The sequence below is a fragment of the Notamacropus eugenii genome, chromosome 4, assembly GCF_028372415.1.
Source record: "Notamacropus eugenii isolate mMacEug1 chromosome 4, mMacEug1.pri_v2, whole genome shotgun sequence".
Taxonomy (NCBI): Eukaryota; Metazoa; Chordata; class Mammalia; order Diprotodontia; family Macropodidae; genus Notamacropus; species Notamacropus eugenii.
The window spans coordinates 302,753,323-302,774,010 of record NC_092875.1 but is presented as its reverse complement, the minus strand read 5'-3'; the positions used below and the strand labels follow the sequence as shown (position 1 = coordinate 302,774,010).

The 20,688-nt window shown below is 38.5% G+C and overlaps 1 long non-coding RNA gene across 2 annotated transcripts in view; it reads right to left on the bottom strand.

Moving 5' to 3' along the window:
• Nucleotides 1-274: 274 nt before the first annotated feature.
• Nucleotides 275-20,688, bottom strand: part of LOC140501382 (uncharacterized) — a 34,893-nt gene continuing 14,479 nt past the window's right edge. For both annotated transcript variants that reach the window (XR_011966164.1, XR_011966163.1), the window contains 2 exons: nucleotides 4,080-9,498; nucleotides 275-2,488 (listed from right to left, as the gene is read on the bottom strand). This is a non-coding gene — a long non-coding RNA (uncharacterized lncRNA). The remainder of the gene's footprint in view (nucleotides 2,489-4,079; nucleotides 9,499-20,688) is intronic.

Genomic DNA, 20,688 nt, shown 5'->3' with positions numbered 1-20,688 from the left:
TATTATTGATCTTAATTATCCAAACAAGTTTAGTTTGAATTCTTAATCATTTCCAAGGGAGAGCAATGAATTTTTCACAGCTACCCAACAACGGAGGGAAATTTCTACCTATCCACGTAGTTTTAGATCACAGTTTATAAGTAATACATATTATTAAGCAGAAGGGTACTCTGAAGTCAGACTCCTTAGCCATCTCCTGGCTAAGCAGGGTGCCATTTCTCCTACAGAAACACTGGAGTTTTTCATATTTGCAAGAGAGCTCTCACAGGAAACACACTGGCTATATCTTTTATTAGATTTAGAGAATGTGACAACAGACAACCTCCAGTCAGAGGTATGCCAGAGTCAGCTTGTACATACATCGGTTCTGAGAGATAATTGTTAAATTGTCAGTGGGAACATTTACACTTCAGAAATTGGCAAATGCATTGGCAAATATGCAAATCAGGGTTTCAATACATTGTTTTAATCATTGTTTAGATTTAGAAAGTGATGGAAAAATTATAATAATGCATATCAAAGTTAAAATTATATCATAAGCATGTTTTACCCCCAAGGAGTCAGTTAAACATTTACCAGTACACCCTTATGTTAGAGCAAATTGTGATCCCACAGTTGAAACGTATGTAAATTGAATTATAAGTATTGAATTTACCAAAAATTCCATATATATACATAGATACACATACATACATACATACATATACACACATATACATACACATACACACACACATGAATAGCTGTGAAACTTTTAGCCCCAAACCAAGGCTTAAGAACAAATTAAGCAAAACATTTTTTAAAAAGTTATATAGCAAAAAGGAATAAATGTGTGTGAATATGAATATGCGCGTAAGAGATCTTGGTTAATATCTCAATTGTGATACTTACTATAGAACCATGGGAAAGATTCTCTGAGCCATTGCCTACATTATATGGTTGTTGTGAAGAAAATAGTTTGTAACCCTCAGACTACTACTATAGAAATGGTATATACACACATGTATATGTGTGTGCATGTATGCTCACAGACACATTTAGTATAGTGGGGAAAGCACTAGAAATTGAAACAAAAGAGCTAGGTTTGGTTTCTAGCTACACATAGCTAGCTATGTGACCCAGGTTCTGTGCTAGGCACTGAGAATACAGAGCAAAAAAGTGAGAGTCCCTGCTCCCTGTAAGGAGCTTACATTCTACCTGGGGGCAAACAACATGTGTCTCTTTCATACATATATACATATACATGAATATATGTATATGTATTTATGTGTATATACACACATACATACATACATATGTACGTACGTATGTACAAATGTGTGTAAAAAAAATTCAAAGTAATTTGGTGAGAGGTAGCACTGGGAGCCGAAATGATCAGGACAAGTATTATATAGAACATTCCCCTTGAGCTGAATCTTAGTGGAAGTGAGGTATATTGCATCTTAATGCTGTTCATCTGCTGTCTGGCTGAGATCAGGAATTGGCCACTGCTGCTCCCACTGTGAGTGAGATGAGGTCTGCCCAAAGTAGGGACAAAAGTTAAGTCCTAAGTTAGGCAAAGGGGTAGAATTCATATCTGAACCATGACTGCTCCCCTCATATCAAAAAAAAAAATCAGAACCTAGGCTGGGGGGGAAGGTAAATCCGTAGTGTCTCAATCCCTATAGGGCATGACGAGACACAACACAGAAATACTGAATATCAGTACACATTTTCTTCCTTTTACTGCTTCCTTCTTTCCTTTTCAAAACTTTCACTTCTCCGTCTTAACCTTGCTATTTTTTTCTCTTTTCAATATTTAGGAGACTTTCCATCAGCTTGGCTGGCCAATACCATGACATGTGGGGGCACCAAAAGTTGCTCATTAATATCAGCAGCTGAAATGCACAGTAAAGAGAAACCTGTGCATGTATCTCTTTAGACTGGTCCTTATAGGTAACGTGAAGAAGGCAATATTAAAATTTTACAAGGTCATCGTAAGGAAAAGTCTGTGTAATCATGAAAATACTTTATACAAATGTAAGTCATTCACTTGTGAGAAGGTGGTGGTGCAGTGGTTGGAATGCTGGGGCTGTGGTCAGGAAGACTCATTTTCTCAAGTTCAAATCTGACCTTAGATACTTCCTAGCTGCGCAACCCTGGACAAATCACTTAATCTTCTTTGCCTTAGTTTCCACATCTGTAAAGTGAGTTGGAGAAGGAAATGGCAAAACGCTCTTGTATCTTTGCCAAGAAAACTCCAAATGGGGTCACAAAGAGTCAAACATGACTGAAAAATGACTGAATAAGCCTTTCAGCTTACTTGTGAATATCTAATGTGAATGCTTTCCCATTTTCAGATTTTTTTCATATTTCCTTTTTTTGTTGTTATTAAAACCAACTAATGATTAGAAGGGAATACTGAAATGCAGATGGCTTTCAAATATCTGTGCTGTCTTCTAAGGATGGTCAAAAGTTGATTGCCTGACATCCTCATAATTCGCAGGAGCTGGAAAGGAGTAGGAGAATTTGGTTACATTGAGGCCCAGCACTGTAAGACAGACATAGAATATGAACCTGTGTTATCAGTGGCTGCTTCTTTTCTGTCTGATTATTTCCTCTGTACTTTAGTGTTACAAACCAAGCTGTTTGCTTCCTTCCTTTGCAAGCAGAAAGAGATACTGCTGAAATGGAGACGTGTGTTTTCTATTTGTTCCCTGTAGTATGGCAGGCGTTCTTTTGAGTACTCTGGCCATCAACACAGACAGGCTGGTGACATCAGGAAGCTCTGAGGATGGCCAGCTGCTTCATCTGTCCCAGATCACATACCTCCTTATCCTTTCAGGAAGCCAGGATTGGGGGTGGGGGAATCCTCCTTCTCTGGGGGGAGGGGACAGCGTGGGTAACATAAATGGAACAGTTTAGGAAGATCTGCATTTCCTCCCAATCAGAGTTACACTAGGCTCACAAACTTCTGTCTTTTGATATGCAAAATGACTCCATTTCCTAAACTGCTTCTTTAAGTCTACTTCTATCCCTATTTTGCAGAAGCTGGGCTCTTGTCAGAACTACAAAATACGTCCCAGGATTGGACAGATTTTCCTGGAGAAAATGAGCACTCTTTCTTTTCTACAGAAATCAAAAGCAAGAGAATCTTTATTTTTTAAATATCTCTCTACATATTCTGTTTATTTGTAGTTAGTGAGAACGTTGAATAAACCCTGAATAATATTTTTGAGACATGAAAGAAACAGTGTGGGTGAGGCGAAGGAATACTGGAATTAGAATCATTAGAGCCTGGTTCCCCAATTTTGCTCTGTTCACTTAGTGGCTGTCTGACCAGAAGTGAGGCAGTTAAGCATTCTTTGCCTCAGTTTCCTTATTTCTAACCGGGAGTGAGATCAAATGAGATAGCATATGTGAAAGTGCTTTGTAACCTATGAGAGGCTATACAAATGTAGGTGAGTTAATGTACGGTGAGCAAAAGACTTTGTAATGCAAGTTGTACAGGATGGGAGTAATTACTGTGATTTCTAAGTACCTCGGCATCTATTTTATGGGCACTGTCAACTACCAGGACCCCAAAGAAGCACACAGAAGCCCTATCTACACGGCAGAGAAACAATAGTCAATTCTTTGAAAGAAAGTGGTCAAACCTGTTTGACACCATATGGAAAAAAAAACTGGATGATGGAGTGATCTTATTTTCACTTTTCAGCCAGTTATGTTGTCATGGCAGTTGCACATTTAGTTTTGTCCCTACAGATGCACAGAAGCACAAGTCTTATAACCTGCGAAGTCTTAGGAGTATGGCCTGTTTGGCTGTTTATTGCACTTATTAATAGATGGCATTAAGTATCACACATAGTGCCCTTTATTGCCTGGCAAAGAAGACAGTTTTGTCTGTGTGTAAATGTTTACGTAATAGTTACTCTTTGCAATGTGATATAGCAAACATGGGAAACTTCCAGCTTATTCAAGCTACATACATTAATTTCTCAAGATCAGGCCAGGTTTAAGTTCTAACAAGAAGTTTATTTGTAAGCTTTGAGTGTGTTGTACTTGGAAAGGGGGGAGGGGCAGTCTCAAGATATACATACGTGTGTATATCCTTGGCAGAAAGGTCCCTGGGGATCAATAGTTGTATCTTTGTCATGCAGTCTACACCAGATCTCTCCCTCAATAACGTAAACAATGCACAGCAGGATATTCTTTCTGAAAAAGCAAATGTTGATAAAGTACAAGGGCAGCAAGAAGAGGACATTCCAGATTTTTTTTTTCTTTTGCCTTTCTCTCCCTGGGAGATCTGAGTATGGAAGAGACTTGTTTAAGGAGATTCTGAATAGTAAGATTTATGATGGGAGACTGGGCCTAGAGATGGTAAACATCTACTGGGTTGTCTAGAATTGCCTGTCTCTCTCTTGACAGTCTATGTCCCCTTATAATATAATCTTCTCAACATCAGCTCTCATTCTGCTTCCCAAAACCGCTATTATTAATAAATGAAAATAATTAAACATTTCTTTTTAAAAAGATTGTCCCAACTGTTCCAAGCAATCTTAAAAACTTAACTCCCAACCCCTAGTGGTAACCTGGAAGAACATAGTACTTTAAGTCAACAAAACTTGGAGTCTCTCCAACTTACCAGGTATTTGACTAGTTAGGTCACTTAACTGCTAGGTGCTTTGGTTTCTTCATCTGTAAAATGAGTTTAGAAACATCAACACTGCCTATTTCACAGGTTGCTGTGGGGAAGCATCTGAGATTATATTTGTAAACTATGTTGTAATGATAAAATTTCATGTAAATATAATTTATTATGTTATTTTCAGTTTATACAGTGAGAAAGCAGGCAGAAAAGGGAGCTTTTGTAACATAGGTAATAAAAAAATGACTATGGCTAACCCAAAGTCTGCCTATGAGCATATGTGTAGACACAAATGAGGAAGAGCAGAAGGATTCCTAGAAGCTTGAGGGTTTTCTTTCTGTAGGACCTCAGGTTCCAGAACAAATGACTGCTCCCCAGTAGGAAGCCATCAGTACATAGGGCTGTACCAATTCTGGGCTGACTGAAATCACCATTACTTGGTAAATACCTTTATACCTGGAGGAACCTGTTTCTAGTCACTGGGGAGATTTTTTCCCAGATTGTGAGGCTTTGCTTGGTATGTGGACATTTTCCTTTCTATACAAAGGTGATAGTACAAAAGCAAAAAGAAAAGATTCAGAGGTGAACATAATGAACCAGGCCTGTGAGGTTTTGACCCAAATCAACCCCTCTTTTCTCTGAGTTTTTATCATCCTCATCATTATGGAGGTAGCATGATATAGTAGATTAACTATTGGGCTAAGTTTCAACAGATCAGAATTTGAGTCTCAGGTTATCACTTTTCGAGAGAGCACTTTCACTATATACATGGGAGTTATTATTGTTTGGGGAAATCCTAAACTCAGAGGTCCTAAGATTCTCCTGGAGAACAATTCCTCCCATCTTGATCCATTTGCCTGGAAGTCAATAAATCAAGAAGCAAGGCTAGATGACAAAAGTGCAAATAGCATTAGGTGATGGACAGTTGCCAGGAAGATGGCATCTACCTGGGCAAAGGGAGAGACACACATATATAGGGCTTTATACTGCTAAAGGATGACATTATGAGGCCAAAGGAGCCAATCAGATGAGGTTGCTTGGTTACTTTCCTCAGTTTAGGAGACTGAATAACAGGGATAGCATGTCAGGTGATTTTGGGGAGAATGTGTTAACTTTGGGGATTGAAATTTATTAACCTTAAGGTTTTAGGAATCAGCAAAGTTCGGGTTTGTTTCCGTGGAACTTCATCAGAATATTGTGGTGGGGCAGATCTCTTAAGATAATAGAGGTCTCCTTCAAAATAGAAATGAAAAAATTATCCTGTCCTGGCCAGCCTGAGGGTCTCTATTTATTCAAACTCTTCTTTGATTTTTAAGGTTGCTTTTTCTGGGGAGATGTTTCTCCAAAACTCAGTTGTCCACGTTACTGTCAGCATTCATTAGGGGCTCCATTGCACACATTCATCCATCCAAAGGTGGATCTGTTACAAATTAGCTACACTTGGTTGGAAAAGGAAGGTTAGGAGAGTTTTCTAAACCCAGTAAACATTGTACCCAATGTCATAAACCATCGTCTTTTCTTTCTTTGTTAAGAGGATCTCCCTTTCATAAAAGCACAGACAGTTCCTAATCTAGCTTGCCTTTCTTGTCCTCTCAGGGCTATGCGAATCAGTTAGAGAAAAAGGAGTTGGTGACTCCGGGCTTGAGAGTCGGGGCACAGTCTACTTCAGTTGAAACCTTGTGTATCTTCCTTGTTTGGAAGGAAATAAAGTGGATATTCAAGCACACTTGCTCCAGATTGATCCTCCACTGGCTTGAAGTTAATACTGGCTGACCTGTATCAGAAAGCTAACTACATCAGGTTCCCATTAGCTAGGCCAGAGGCACTAGCTGGTTCACACCATGACATGGTAACAATTAGCTACTGGTTCTTACCCTGGGGTACTACTTATTCCCTTCCTTACTGATGTGAGTCAAACCTCCCCTCCTACCTCCCCCCCCCCCCCCATTTCCTCAGAACTTGATTTCCTGCAGATTCCTGTTATTTCATGTTTAATCTTCTGGGACTGCCCATTAGACCACACAAATTGTAAAAATCTCTAACAGACAGTTCTAGATCTCTGAAGTGTTGAGGCAGAAGAATGCAGCCCATTGAAACAAGAGAATCCCTCTGCCTTTAACTGACTGTCCAATACATAATGAAACGTCTGCTCATTGAAAACTGAAGCCACACAAATTACAAATAAAACAAAATTCTAATATTGTACAAGAACTACACCCTTCTTAAAGCACTTTCTTTTTACAAGTACATTTCAGCGGGGGAGAAAAGTCAAGAATTTAATCCATGTTATGGGAATTTTATTATATTTTACTTTGCACAAAAGGTGAGATGTGACACATGCATGGAACATCAATTTAGCATGACATGCCAATCAAATATATGTTAACTGAGTCTTTAATTTTCTTCACAGGAAGGATGAGCTGTCCATGTGCCTTCCACAGGGACTCCTCAGCCATTTCTTTTCTCTGTTGCTTCTTTCTGGCTGTAGGAACAGGTGGGGAGAGCACAAGTCACTGAAACTTCCAGCAGCTTAGCTGTGTGACTCTGGGCAAGTAATTTATCTTTTTTCCCTTACTTTCCTCACCTGTAAATGGGGATGATGTTAGCACCTACCTCCCAGGATTCTTGTGAAAATCAAATCAGAGCACAACTGTAAAGCAGCACAATGCCTGGCCCATTTAAGCTATATAAATATTATTATTATTTTTCTCCTGTTGTAGTGCCTAGTCACATTGGTCACTCAATTCAACTTAACATTCATTTATTAACACTGTGTACCAGAGACTGTGATAAAGCTCTGGTGAAATAATGAGAAAGAAAAAAAAAATCAGTTCTTGCCTCAAGAAGCTTATATTCTAGTAGGTGAGGAGGAGAGAATTTTCCTGCCCTAAGGGATTATGACAATTTAGCAGAAGTACTTCAAAAGCGGCAGAAGTGACACAGACAATCATAACATGGTAAGCATGTATTCTTCGTTGCTGCCATGGTTATTTTCACATGGAGGCATCTTAGTGGAGTGGTTCAAAGCTAAGCTTTGAGATCAGGCCTGGTTCATAGCCTGCCTCTGCTATGTACTGGCTGTGGGACCTTGGGCAAGTTAGCTAACCTCTGTGAGCCTCAGGTAATTGCCAGGACTGACATCCTAAGGGATAGCTGGATTGTTGTTGAGGGAGGAATTTCCCACATGAAAGTTCCTTAGCTTTCAATATATGTTTTTCAAAGTTCTTTCACATACTTTTTCTATCAATTGAGTGCTATACTGTTATTAAATGATAAAAGAGCCAGAGGAAAGTCTAAATTGTACTGGGCTTTATGGAACTATTAAGGAAAACCATAAACAACAATTACATAGGATATGAAGGAACAAATAGGTTGAAATCTGTACTCTTGGAGGAATTTACCACATTGGTGAGCCTTTGGATTAAAACAAATGTGTATTTAATAGGTAACATTCATTTTGGCCTTTCCCGCGAGGGCAGTCACTTTGGAACCTTAAAGAACTCAAATTCCTCCCTGCTGGCTCAGTGGAGTGGGCTTGTTCAGCATCTCTCAAAGCTCCAAAATCGTCCCTGACCATGACTTTGAAGCTGGAAGTGCTGGCTTTTGAGATGATGAGAGAGAAAGATGCTAGAGACATCTATAAGAAGTGATTGTAAAAAAAGAGCCATTTAAGTTCGAAGGGGTTGTGCCAGTGTTACCAGAGCAATGATTCCTGAGTGAGACAATGGGGATTATCTGAGCATCATTTCCCACCTGGCTGCACTCCTCTGGACATCATCAGTGCTGTGAAGAACCTTGTCATCTGCAAGATCACATCAACCCTAAAACTCACACCTACTCAGTACTGCCTATTTCTGGGCCCTTCTCTCCCTCAGATTGGTGACTGGAGGGTGGACACGGATGGGCTTCTCCCAGAATCTCCATCTAATGAGGGCATCTAGGACAACCATCTCACAATTTCCCACCTGGCTGTACTACATGGACTTCAGCATGTCCCACAGAGGGTACCCTCTCCCAGCTTTCAATTTCTTTTTATGTATGGTCTTCATTAAATCTTGAATTTCTTGAGGGCGGGGGACAATCTTTTGCCTTTCTTGAACTGTAGACTAAAAGAAATCTGTACTGCTGCTCAAGCAGGAACCAAGGGAAGAAGATGACCTATCATTTCCCTTCTCTTTCCTTCTTCTCCAGGAAAGAGCCTCATTTCTTGATTTGGGTCTTTGTGTGAGGTCAGGTCCTACATTCTTGGATGGGGATAGGAACTTGGGTATCACAGAACATAAGTTTAATCCCTTTTTCCTTGCGCCATTCCTTCAAATATTTTCAGGCAGTGTCCAAGAACTCTGGAATTTTCTCTTTTCCTGGTTATACCTCAGTTTCTTTAGCCATTTTTCACATAAAATGCTGAGCTACCTGACCATCTTGATTGCCTTCCCTTGGCTGTGCTCGGTTTTGTCAATATGATGCTCCCAACATAGTCTGATTAATAATCATAACTGACATTTATCCCTGTTCTAAGGGGACTACTGCCGAATACAGTGGGAGGAACTTTCAGCAACTCTCCATTCAATAGGATAACAGGACGTAGAGCAGAAAGGTACAGGTCACCTTGTCCCCCATTTTACAGGTGAGGAAGTCCAAGTCTAGAGTGCTCAAATCACTTACCCCAGGTTCCACAGATTACTGGTAAGTAAATAAGTGATGGAACTGTAATTCAGGCCCGGGTTCTTTTGATTCCAGACCCAGTAATCTTTTCACTAGACCACATTACCTTAAATCATTTGGCTTAAAAGTGGCTTGAAAGAAGAGATTTCTGACTAAGATGGTGATGTGAAACATCATAGGGCAACCCATCTTTCTCATCTGTACTCCTGTAAAGATATAAAAAGGACACTATATTACATAATGATGAAGAAATCAAAAGGGAGATGACAGTGAACTCTGTTGTCTCATCCAGGGGTACACAAAAAGACAGCTAGAAACTTGCAGGCACTGAGAAAGGCACTGCCAAGGAAGACTTCAGGAATGTAGGTAAGCAAGTTGGAAGCCCGGGAGTCCTCTGACTAGAGGTCTAGGGCTTCTGACACCAGTCAGACTGTTCCCCAGGGTTCAAGAAACCTGGAGTGCTGGGAGGGGGAAGTTCAGAAGTTAGAAATTTACAGTGCTCTGGTTGTTCTCAGATGTAGGGTCCAGACTGGCATTGCTCTGATCAGGATGTCCCAGGGAGACCAGAAGTCCATAGCACTCTGACCTGATGTGTTGCAGAGGGCCCTGAAGACCATAGCACTCTGACCCTGGACAATCTGAGAGGCTGAAACTTGCTGGTTTTCTGAGTGCAGATACATGGGGAGAGGTAAAAGCCAGAGGCAGACCAGGAAATTGAAGTCAAAATCAAAAAGGGACTATGTCCAGGAGCCATTCCTCAATAGACAATTAATTTTTAAAAAAAATTTCACTGAAACCCAACTATGTTTAAATAACAACATGAATATAGACAAAATAAATAGAAGTTTAACTTTAATATTAACTTAGATTATGTTCTATGGTTACTTGATCATAGGGGTAAAGACATGGTTTAACAGGAATTTAGCTAAAAAACAGAAAAAGTGAGGCGGAGTCAAGATGGTGGAACAGAAACTGGGAGTTGCCTGAGCTCTCCCCACAAACCTCTCTAAGTACTTGTAAAAATTACTCTAAATAAATTTTAGAGCAGCAGAAGTCACAAAATGACAGAGTGAAACAGATTTCCAGCCCAAGACAATCTGGAAGGCCGAGAGGATCAGTCTATTGTACTGGGCTTGGAGTGTAGTGCAGCCCAGGGTGGGCTGCACCAGCACCGATACAACTAGAGCAGGGCTCAGGGTACTGAATCACTGGCAATTGTAGCTTTTTCAGACTTCTCAACCCACAATGTCAAAGACAGATTCAAAGGTCAGTAGGAAAGCTCTCATACCTAGGTGAGGAATATGGTCTGGCCCAGTCCCAGCCCCAGGACAAATTTTACAGAACAGAAATTCAGATTCAGTTGTAGGGTCACCTTTGAGGACCTAGAGGGCCACATGTGGCCTTGAGGTCATAGGTTCTATACCCCTGGCCAAGCCTATTGATACATTCATTTTTATCTGGAAAAAAAGTTATGTTGTGGCTATCTTTCTCCTCTTAGCTTTTTATTCCATATATAAGTTGATAAAATTCTTTTTAAAAATATGTTTTCCCCCAAATTACATGTTAAAACAATTTTAAACAATTTTGTATAGGAAGACTTGAATAAAAGAAAAAGAATGAAAGATAGTGAAAAATAGCATGCTTCAGTCTGTATTCAAAAAATATTAGTTCTTTCTCTGGAGATGGATAGTATACTTCATGATTAGTCTTTTGGGATTGTCTTAGATCATTGTATTGCTGAGAATAGCCAAGTCATTCACAATTCTTCCTTGTACAATACTGCTATTCCTCTGTACAACATTCTTTTGGTTCAGCTCAGTTCACTTTGCATCAGTTCATGGAAGTCTTTCCAGGTTTTTCTGAAAGCATTCTGCTCATCATTTCTTATAGCATAATAGTACTTGATCACAATTATATTTCACAAGTTGTTTAGCCATTCTCAATTGGTGGGCATCCCTATGATTTCTAATTCTTAGCCATCACAACAAGAGCTGCTATAAGTACTTTTGTACAAATAGGCCCTTCCATCCTCCCCTTTTATAATGTCTTTGGGATATAGACCAAGCAGTAGAATTACTAGATCAATAAATTGATAAAATTCTTAATACAAATTAAAACAACTGTGGTTTTCCATCTCATACTCATTAGTATGACATAGATGACAAAAAAGGACATTAATAGTTATTGGGAGGGAGAATGGTGAAGTCATGAATTGGTCCAGCTATTGTGGAAAGTAATTTGGAACCATACTCCCAAAGCCACTATGTGGTGTACACCCTTTGTCCTAGCAATACCATTACGAGGGATGTACCCCAAAGAGATTAAGGAAAGAGAAAAAGATCCATATGTAGAAAAATCTTCATAACAACATTTTTTGTCATAGCAAAGAAACTAAGGTGATGTTCCTCACGGTTATAGTGCAACGTCACTTCACTGGTTGTTGTCCTTCATTTTGGTCCTCTTTGAGAACAAAGGACAACAATCGGTAAAATGTTATTATGCCATAAGAAATGACAAAAGGGATTAAGAGAAACCTCAGACTTGCAGAAAGTAATGCAGAGTGAAGTAAGGGGAACCAAGAGTGTAATTTATACAATGATTACAACTCTGTAAAGAAAAACAGCTTTGGAAGACTTCAGGACTGATCAGCCAGTGACCAATCATGACTCCAGAGAGCTGATGATGATGCGTGTTCCTCACCTTCTGAAAGAGAGATGTTCATTTCAAGGTGTGGAATGAGAAATATTTTGGATACACCCAAAGTGTGGATCTGTTTTGTTTAAGAGTGCTTATTTATTGCCATGGAGGCTTAATTTTTTTGTTTGTTTTGAGCAAGAAGTGTTCAGGATAAGAGGGATGATAGTGATAGTGAAGACCCAAGAAAAGAAAGAAAAGAGCATTATTGAAGGTTTTTTTTTTTTTAAAGAAATGCCCATAAGAAAAAAAGAAGTAAGTTTGGAAGAAGACAGAGAAAAATAGGAGAGATTTGAAATAAATGTGTTGGATTTATTACACACTATATATAAAATAATCTCTTTGTGATAGATTTTGGAGGTTTCATATACAATCTTATTTTTCTGTTCCTTGTATATGGAAATGTTCATGTTTGCTGGTGTTAGTCAAGCTCAGAATAACAAAAATATTTTTTTAATGTCCTGAGTTCTTGAAATAAATTTTAGTCTAATGTTGGTACTTCCTCCCACTTATTTTCTTCTCTCTTGAGAAGATCATCCCTCTTAGATTACTATCATCATTCTTTTCCTGAATATCCCTCCCACTGAAACAAACAAGCAAAATTAACTGTCCATGGCAACAAATAAGCATGCTCAAGAAAAATAGATCCACACTTTGGGTATATGCCTCATTCTCACTGGAAATTCTTATTTACATGAACCTTTATTCTTTTGTGTTTATTAAATTTGTTTAAGTTTAGAAAATACTTTTTATTGGAGCTGGTATAAATTTTATTTCTTTGAAATGAAAAATTCTTTGAAACTTTAGTACAGCAAAATATCAAAATTTTAACTCTAAGGGAGAAAGAGTCAATCATTTTAAGGGTACTTGTGAGTTCCTATACAGAAATCAAATATTCTTGGCATCCTTCTGTAATAATTACTTTGAACTGTTCACTATTTTAGGTAAGATGTTACAATAACTTAGAAAACCAAATATAACATAACATGCCCATTTGAGGGTTGTCTTTCTCAGGAACAATCCTAGTTGGGCACACATTTATTTTAATGATACTATCATGTCTCAAAAGCCCTTTCTTTTGGAACTGGCTTCTGATCCAGTTTATTAACCACATAAGAAAATCACTATCATTTTTCTATAGTCACCTTGCTTTTCTGACGTAAGTCATATCGCTCTGGCTGGCTTCATTCACCATGTTTAGCTGCAGATGATATTTGGCTATTTCCAGTTCTCAAATGCTCCATCTAAGGATGAATGTTTGACACTACTGAGGATAGTAAAATAAAAGAATTTAGAGCTGGATGGGGTTTTGATAGTAGAGTGTTATTTCTCAGAGTCATTCAGTTACTGTCTCTTCTGTCTGTTTCTTCTAAAACAGAAACTGGGAAGAACTTCAATGCCCATGATTCAAATATATGATACTGTGTAGAATCTAATCTAATAGCCTTTATTATAGCTGTCCTTATAGTGAAAATATGTGCTATGCAGGGTTTACTAGGAATCAGCTCACAGCCCCATGAATGATCTCTATTCTCCCACTCTTAGAGAATGAGGAAGTTAGTGCAGGCGAAAATGAGAAGAGAACTTGGGAGTCATAGCAGTATGTATGCGACTTGGCCAGGGATGGAATTCATTGGATGAAGGCCAGTAAAATATGTATTTTCTTGGATACTTGTGAATATAATCCAAAGGATGTTCGACCTCAAGTGGAGAAAGACGGTAAAAATTACCCATGCAGATTAGTCAAGCCTGATGTAGTAACTGATTAAGTAATTGATATGTAGAAGAATGTAACTCCTTACCTGTAACTTAAAGGAAGCAATGTGTATGAATAGGGCAGTAACAAAACTCATGGCCTCAATTATTTACGATCCAAAAGCAAGGTAAGCCAGAGATTTTAATGAAAGGAAATAAATTTGGCTTAATGGGAGATAAATTTGGCTTCATCAGTGACACTTGATAGGATATGACTTGTGGCTATAATATGTCAATAAAAGGATATAAATTATTCTAAGGGACCAGATTAAAAGCCCAGTGAAGTAGCATCATACATCAGGAAGATATGTTCATCTAAGGAAATCTATGAACTGATAGAAGTCTGGTGGAATGTATATGTGAGAATTGCATTTGAGTAAGGATCAATGAAGAGAAAAACAATTAGTATTATGGTGGGTATCTAACCAGGCAATGGAAGGAGGTTGGGTGATATACTGGAAAGAGGGCTGATTTGAAGTCAGTAAGATCAGAGTCTGAATCCTGCCTAAGACATTTGCTAGCTGTGCGATTTAGGGCAAGTCACTAAACCTGTCCTCACCTCAGTGTCCTCATCTGTAAAATAGGATTTACTCACAAGTGAAATTAATTCACCTATCTCTCAGGGTTTTTGTGAGGACCAAGTGAAAGAGTATATGTAAATTGCTTTGCTAAACTTAAAGTTCTATATAAATATGAACCTTTATTATTATTATTTCCTGGATAATAGGAGAAAATAGATGATGAGTTTGGGAAATAGATCATGGAGGGAAATTACGGTTTCCCTATTTGTTGACTTCATAATCCACAATGCTTGGAACTGGAGAGAGCCTAGATTATTAAACTCTGAACTACATTAAATTTTTTTCAATAAACAAATATTTTATCCATCCCATCCCCCTCATCAATGAAAAAAATTATCTCCTTTTCTTCTCTCACAAAGGTATTGCTTTAGTTCAGGCCTTTGAACCCTCTATGTTGAACTATTTCAATAGACTCCTAATTGGTCTCCCAGCTTTCCCTTCTTCAGTTATCCAGTATACAGTTGCTAAGTGGATATTCATAATATATACATCTTACCATATCATTCCTTTTCTCAAATATCTTTACCTTTCTGTTGCCTATAGGATTAAATGCAAAATGCTTGGCCTGGTTTTTAAAATCATCTGCAATGTACCTACCTTTCCATACCCATTACACATTATTCCTCTTCAACCAAATGGTCTACTCTCTACTTCCTGAACTTGGATCCCATCTCCACCTCCTTGTGGACCCCTATGACTTAAATCCATGCCCTCTTCACTTTTACCTCTAAGAAGCCCTAGCTTTCTTCAAGAATTAGCTCAGGTGTCATATCCTGCCTGAAACCCTTCTTGATTCCCTTAGTTATAAGGACTGTCCATCCCTAACAACTGATCTAAATGAAGGGTTTCCACTTTTATGGTGGCATATTATTTATAATAATATGCAGGCACTCTTCTTTCTGGAGTTTGTATCCAGGTTATTATATCTTGGCTGTAAATATAATGTTTTCTCATTATCATCTTTTTCCTCTTCATCCCTTTATCCCATCCTAGTCATCAATTCTTAGTGTCCCATGCAGCTCCTCTGATGCACTGGATGAGTCAGTCGCAGCCTAAGGGTTCAGACAAAGAAAGACTCTAATAAAAATGTGGTTTGTAATTTGCCACTCCTCCCCTTCAAAAGCAGCCTAAAGGAGCTAAAAATAGCCCCAAATGGAAGCTTCCTACTTGTTATATTGAGTGGTCCCTAAACACTCTTTGTTCAAAGGGGTTATAGCCAATCGGGGTGAAATCAATTCAAAATACCTTAGGTCCATCCTACAATCTCCTGGCTCTCAGAGAGTAAAAGCTTGTCTGAATCCTCAGACTCTGACTGATCTGTTGTATCAGATTTGGTATTCCAGAAAATGGTGAAAAGTTAGATAGAAGCAGATTTAGGCTTAATATATGGGGAAACATTAACAATCAGAACTGTTCAAAAGTTAAATTGGTTTCTGTGTATGATGGTAAATTTCCCATTATTGGAAACATATTAGAAGATTGGCTGGCCACTTGGCAGATAGGTTGTCAACCCTTGTCTACATAGGTTGGACCACATGACCTCTGAGGTTTCAAGACTTTAAGATTCTGTAATTCTTCAGCAAATGAAAATATTGATGTTAAAAGCAACTTTACACATCCTCACTGTCCAGAAAATCTCAGGCACTGAAGAATCCGGTATTGTGCATAGGGGTCGATTCATAGTACTCTAGTTTTGAAATGACACTGTCTCATTTGTCTTTTGTCTGCTCAGGATTTCTGCTTCTTGCCAATATTTTTCAAATATTTAGGATGGCTTTTGATCTCTGTGGGTAAATTATGAGATGGAGCATTCTAGAGGGATTTTTAAAGATCAAAGTGTATGGTGGTTAATTAAAAACAGCAATGATGATAATAATAATGTTATAACTACTACTGAAGATAATGAGAGGCAACATGGCATAGTAAAGAGAGAACTAGCCTCAAGGCCGGGGAAACCTGTGTTCAAGTCCTCCCTCTGAAACGTTACTGACTACGTGACCCTGGGCAAGACATTTAACTTTCCAGTGTCTCCAACGACTCACTAACATACTTCCAGAACAGTGGCTGATATGGATTGGTAAAGACAGTCTTCTGGGTATTCCTTTTATTACAGTTTGGGACCCTAAAAACCCAAAGCTGTCACCTGGCAAGTATTTATTAAGAACCTGTGAGGTACCAGGCACTATTCTAGGCACTGCCAGTACAAATGCAATGAATAAAACAATCCCTACTGGTAAGGCTTAAATTTTAATGGAGGAGAGTAAAACTTAATTGTTTAGTCCTGATCGATTCTTCCTGACCCCTTTTGGGGTTTTCTTGGCAAAGATACCGAAACAGTTTGCCATTTCCTTCTCCAGCTCATTTCACAGATAAGGAACTAAAGCCAACAGAGTTAGGCAACTTGTCCAGAGTCACACAACTAGTAAGTGTGTGAGGCCAGATTTAAACGCAAGAAGGTGAGTCTTCCTGTCTCCAAGTCCAGTACACTATGCACTGTGCCACTCAGCTGCCAAAATAAAACTAAGGATACTAAATAGGTAAGGTGAGACCAGGAGGAGTAATGAATGACAATAGAAAATAAATTCCTCATACTGTCCCCTCTCACCCAATCCAGAATGCCTTTCCATGCTTCCCCCACCACTGCAGGTTTTGCCTTTTTTATCTAGGCCCATCTTGGTGCCCTTCTTTTCCATGAAACTCCTTTTAATTTTTTAATTAATTAATTTTTAGTTTTTCAATATTCATTTTCATAAGATTTTGAGTTGTAAATTTCGACTCTTCCCTCCTTCTACTCCCCAAAATGCCATGCAATCTGATATAGGCTATACATGTATGATCAATTAAATATGTATGCTTATGTAATATAAATAATTATGTCATGTAATATCATTAAACATGTATGTCTAATATAACACATGTCCACATTAGTCATGTTGTGGAAAAAGAATCAGAACAAATGGGAAAAAACCATGAGAAAGGAAAAACAAAAAACAACAAACAGAGAAAATAGTGTGCTTCGATCTGCATTCACCACCTATAGTTCTTTCTCTGGATGGGAATAGCATTTTCCACCATGAGTCTTTTGGAATTGTTTTAGATCAGTGCATTACTCAGAAGAGCTAAATCTATTAAAGCTGGTCATCACAAAATGTTGCTGTTACTGTGTACAGTGTTCTCCTGGTTCTGCTCACTTCACTCAGCATCAGTCATGAAACTCTTTCTGATCACTTCAGCTGAAAAGGATCTTTCCCTCTGAACTCTTCTAACGTTGATTGTCCATACTCACTGAGCATTTAACACACTCCATCTTGTGTCATAGCTATTTTTGTGTACTCTGGGTGGGTAGCAATCCTGCCCTACACCTTGCAGTGCCTCACAATATCTAGCACAGTGCTTGGCATAAAATTAACACCCAATAAATAATTGTTGTGTGAAATAATAAAACATTAATTTACCCCATGAGGATAGGTGTTGTAGTAGATAGAATGGAGAACTTGAAGTCAGGAAGACCTGAGTTTGAATTCTGCCTCAGTCACTAGCTGTGATCCTGGGCAAGTTACTTAAACTCTTAGGGTCTCAGTTTCTACCCCCTAATTTAAGAGTAATAAGAGCACCTATCTCATAGGATTTTTATGAAGCTCAAATGAGTTAACATAGGTAAAGTGTTCTGCAAATGTTAAAGCACTATAGAAATGCAAGCTTTTGTTTATTATTATTTTGGGTACTGCTTTTAGAGTTAAAAGGGAATTTACTTGCATTTACTTCTCTGATCCTCACAAAACCGAGGGGAATTAGGCAGTGTAAATATCATTATTATCATGTTACAAATAAGGAAACTAAGGCTCAGAAGAGTTAAGAACCTTCCTGATGTCACACAGCCAGTCTAAGAGGCAAAGCTCTGATCTGAACACAAGCCTTTTGATTCTAAATCCATTTCACCCCTCCCTTTACTAAAGACAGGAGATGAGGGATACAGATGGGATATTTGGGAAATAACTAAATATGCCTTTTAAAAAAAGCAAGGGAAATTATGTCCCAGATTTCCTGCTACTTCACTATGTAATTTTAAACAAATCATTTGACTCTCTGAGGCCTTAGCTTCCTCATGTGTCCAGTAGAGGAGTTTGACTCCATGACCTCTCAGATCTCTTCCATTGTATTCTAGGATTCTTAGTTATTTCCCACATGAAGCCAAGCTGTAAATGACATTCCCTGGATTTTGAGAGGTGGGTTACTAAGATGAGTCTTATTTAATGATTCAGGGAACCCAGAGAGGGAAGGTGACAGCCTCATCCAAGGCCACGGTGATTGATTAAGATGAAGATTTCAGAAGTTCTTTCTGGCCACCTGTTTAGCCCATTGAATTATGCTAACCTCTTTTCAGAGCCAGGGTTAGCAGTAGGCAAAAACGATGGATGCTTTTAAATATTATTTTAAAAAATCAATACATATTTTTAATGCCTGAAAATTCTGCCTTCTACAGCTGGTAGATATTTTATGATGTCACATTGCATGTGTTAGAGGAAAGGCTCCAAACCTCTTGTGGACAGTCACACAAGAGGTTGCATTTTTTTTCTGTCTTTGCCTCAGGCACACAAATGTCTCTTCCCTGTTCTGATCCTGTCCAGCTCCCCAGCTTCTTATGAGATCCATCTGGCACACTAGATGTAGCCTTGGGCATTTCATTGGCAAAAGCCCATGGGTGAAAGGGAGAGAGTTCTGAAAACAGCCATTAAAGTGCTGGGGAAATGGAGACACTGATTTATGAGGAAAGGTTTAAAGGCATTAAGTATATAGAGCTTGGTTAGGTGATGACTAAAGAAAGGACATGACATCAGGCTACAAATATTTGAAGGACAGGAACACCTGGAAGGAGAAGAACAATTTACCATGGGATATGGGGTAGATTAGGGCAAATACAATACTATAAAGAAAGTCAAAACATAAAATACATAATGGAAAAAAACCTCAGAAATTATTTCTTCCTATTCTCTCTATTTTATCTTTATAAGGATGAGAAGCCAGCCTGGTCTGTTGGTGTCTGGTATAACTCTAGAAAGTATGTTTTTTAAGACAATTCTGCATTGTTATAGGATGAAACAAATAAATTAACAGTTCCAATCTGAGTTTTTCACTGTACCCCATTTTCAATAGATTTTACTTTATCACTCATTATTATGAATATATTTTAAAATGGACTGCTCTGAACATATCTCCAACATATTCAATGTGAAGTCTCATTGGGTTTTTATATAAAAGTCTGCCAAAAAAAAGGACAACATGTATATTAAGTCAACCAGCATTTATTGTGTACCTACTTACTAAGGCAATGAGCTAAATACTGGGGTTCCAAAGAAAGGTCAAAAACCAGTCCCTGCTCTGAAGGAGCTCATACTCTTTTGAGGGAGATGTCATGTAAACAATTATGTATAAACAAGATAAATACAGGATATGTTGCAGTTAATCTCAGAGGGAAAGCACTAAGATTAAGGAGGACTGGGCAAAGCTTCTTTTTTTAAAAAAATTTGTTTTTAGTTTTCAACATTCATTTCCACAAGATTTTGAGTTCCAAATTTTCTCCCCAACTCTCCCCTCCCTCCACCCCAAGACACCATGCATTCTGATTACCCCTTCCCTCAATATGCCTTCCTTTCTATCACACCCCTCCCTTCCCTTATCCCCATCTTCTCTCTTTTCTTGTAGGGCAAGATAGATTTCTATACCCCATTACCTGTATTTCTCATTTCCCAGTTGCATGCAAAAACAGTTCTCAACATTCGTTCCTAAAACTTTGAGTTCCAACTTCTCTCCCTTCTTCCCTCCCCACCCATCCCCACTGAGAAGGTGAGCCACTCAATATAGGCTATACATGTGTAGTTATGCAAAAGACTTTCATAATAGTCATGTTGTGAAAGGTTAACTATATTTCCCTCCATCCTATCCTGCCTCCCATTTATTCTATTCTCTCTTTTGACCTTGTCCCTCCCCAAAAGTGTTTACTTCTAATTACTCCCTCTTCCCATTTGCCCTCCCTTCTATCATCCCTCCCACACCCCACTTATCCCCTTGTCCCTTACTTTCCTGTAGTGTAAGATAGATTTTCATACCGAATTGAGTGTGCATGTTATTCCCTCCTTGAGCTAAATGTGATGGGAGTAAGTTTCACTTTTCCCCTTTTCTCCTCCACTGAAAAAGCTTTTTCTTGCCTCTTTTATAAGAGATAATTTACCCCATTCCATTTTTCCCTTTCTCCTCCCAATATATTCCTCTCTTATCCCCTAATTTTATTTTTTTAGATATCATCCCTTCCTATTCAACTCACCCTGTGCCCTCTATCTATAAGTATATAATCCCTTCAACTACCCA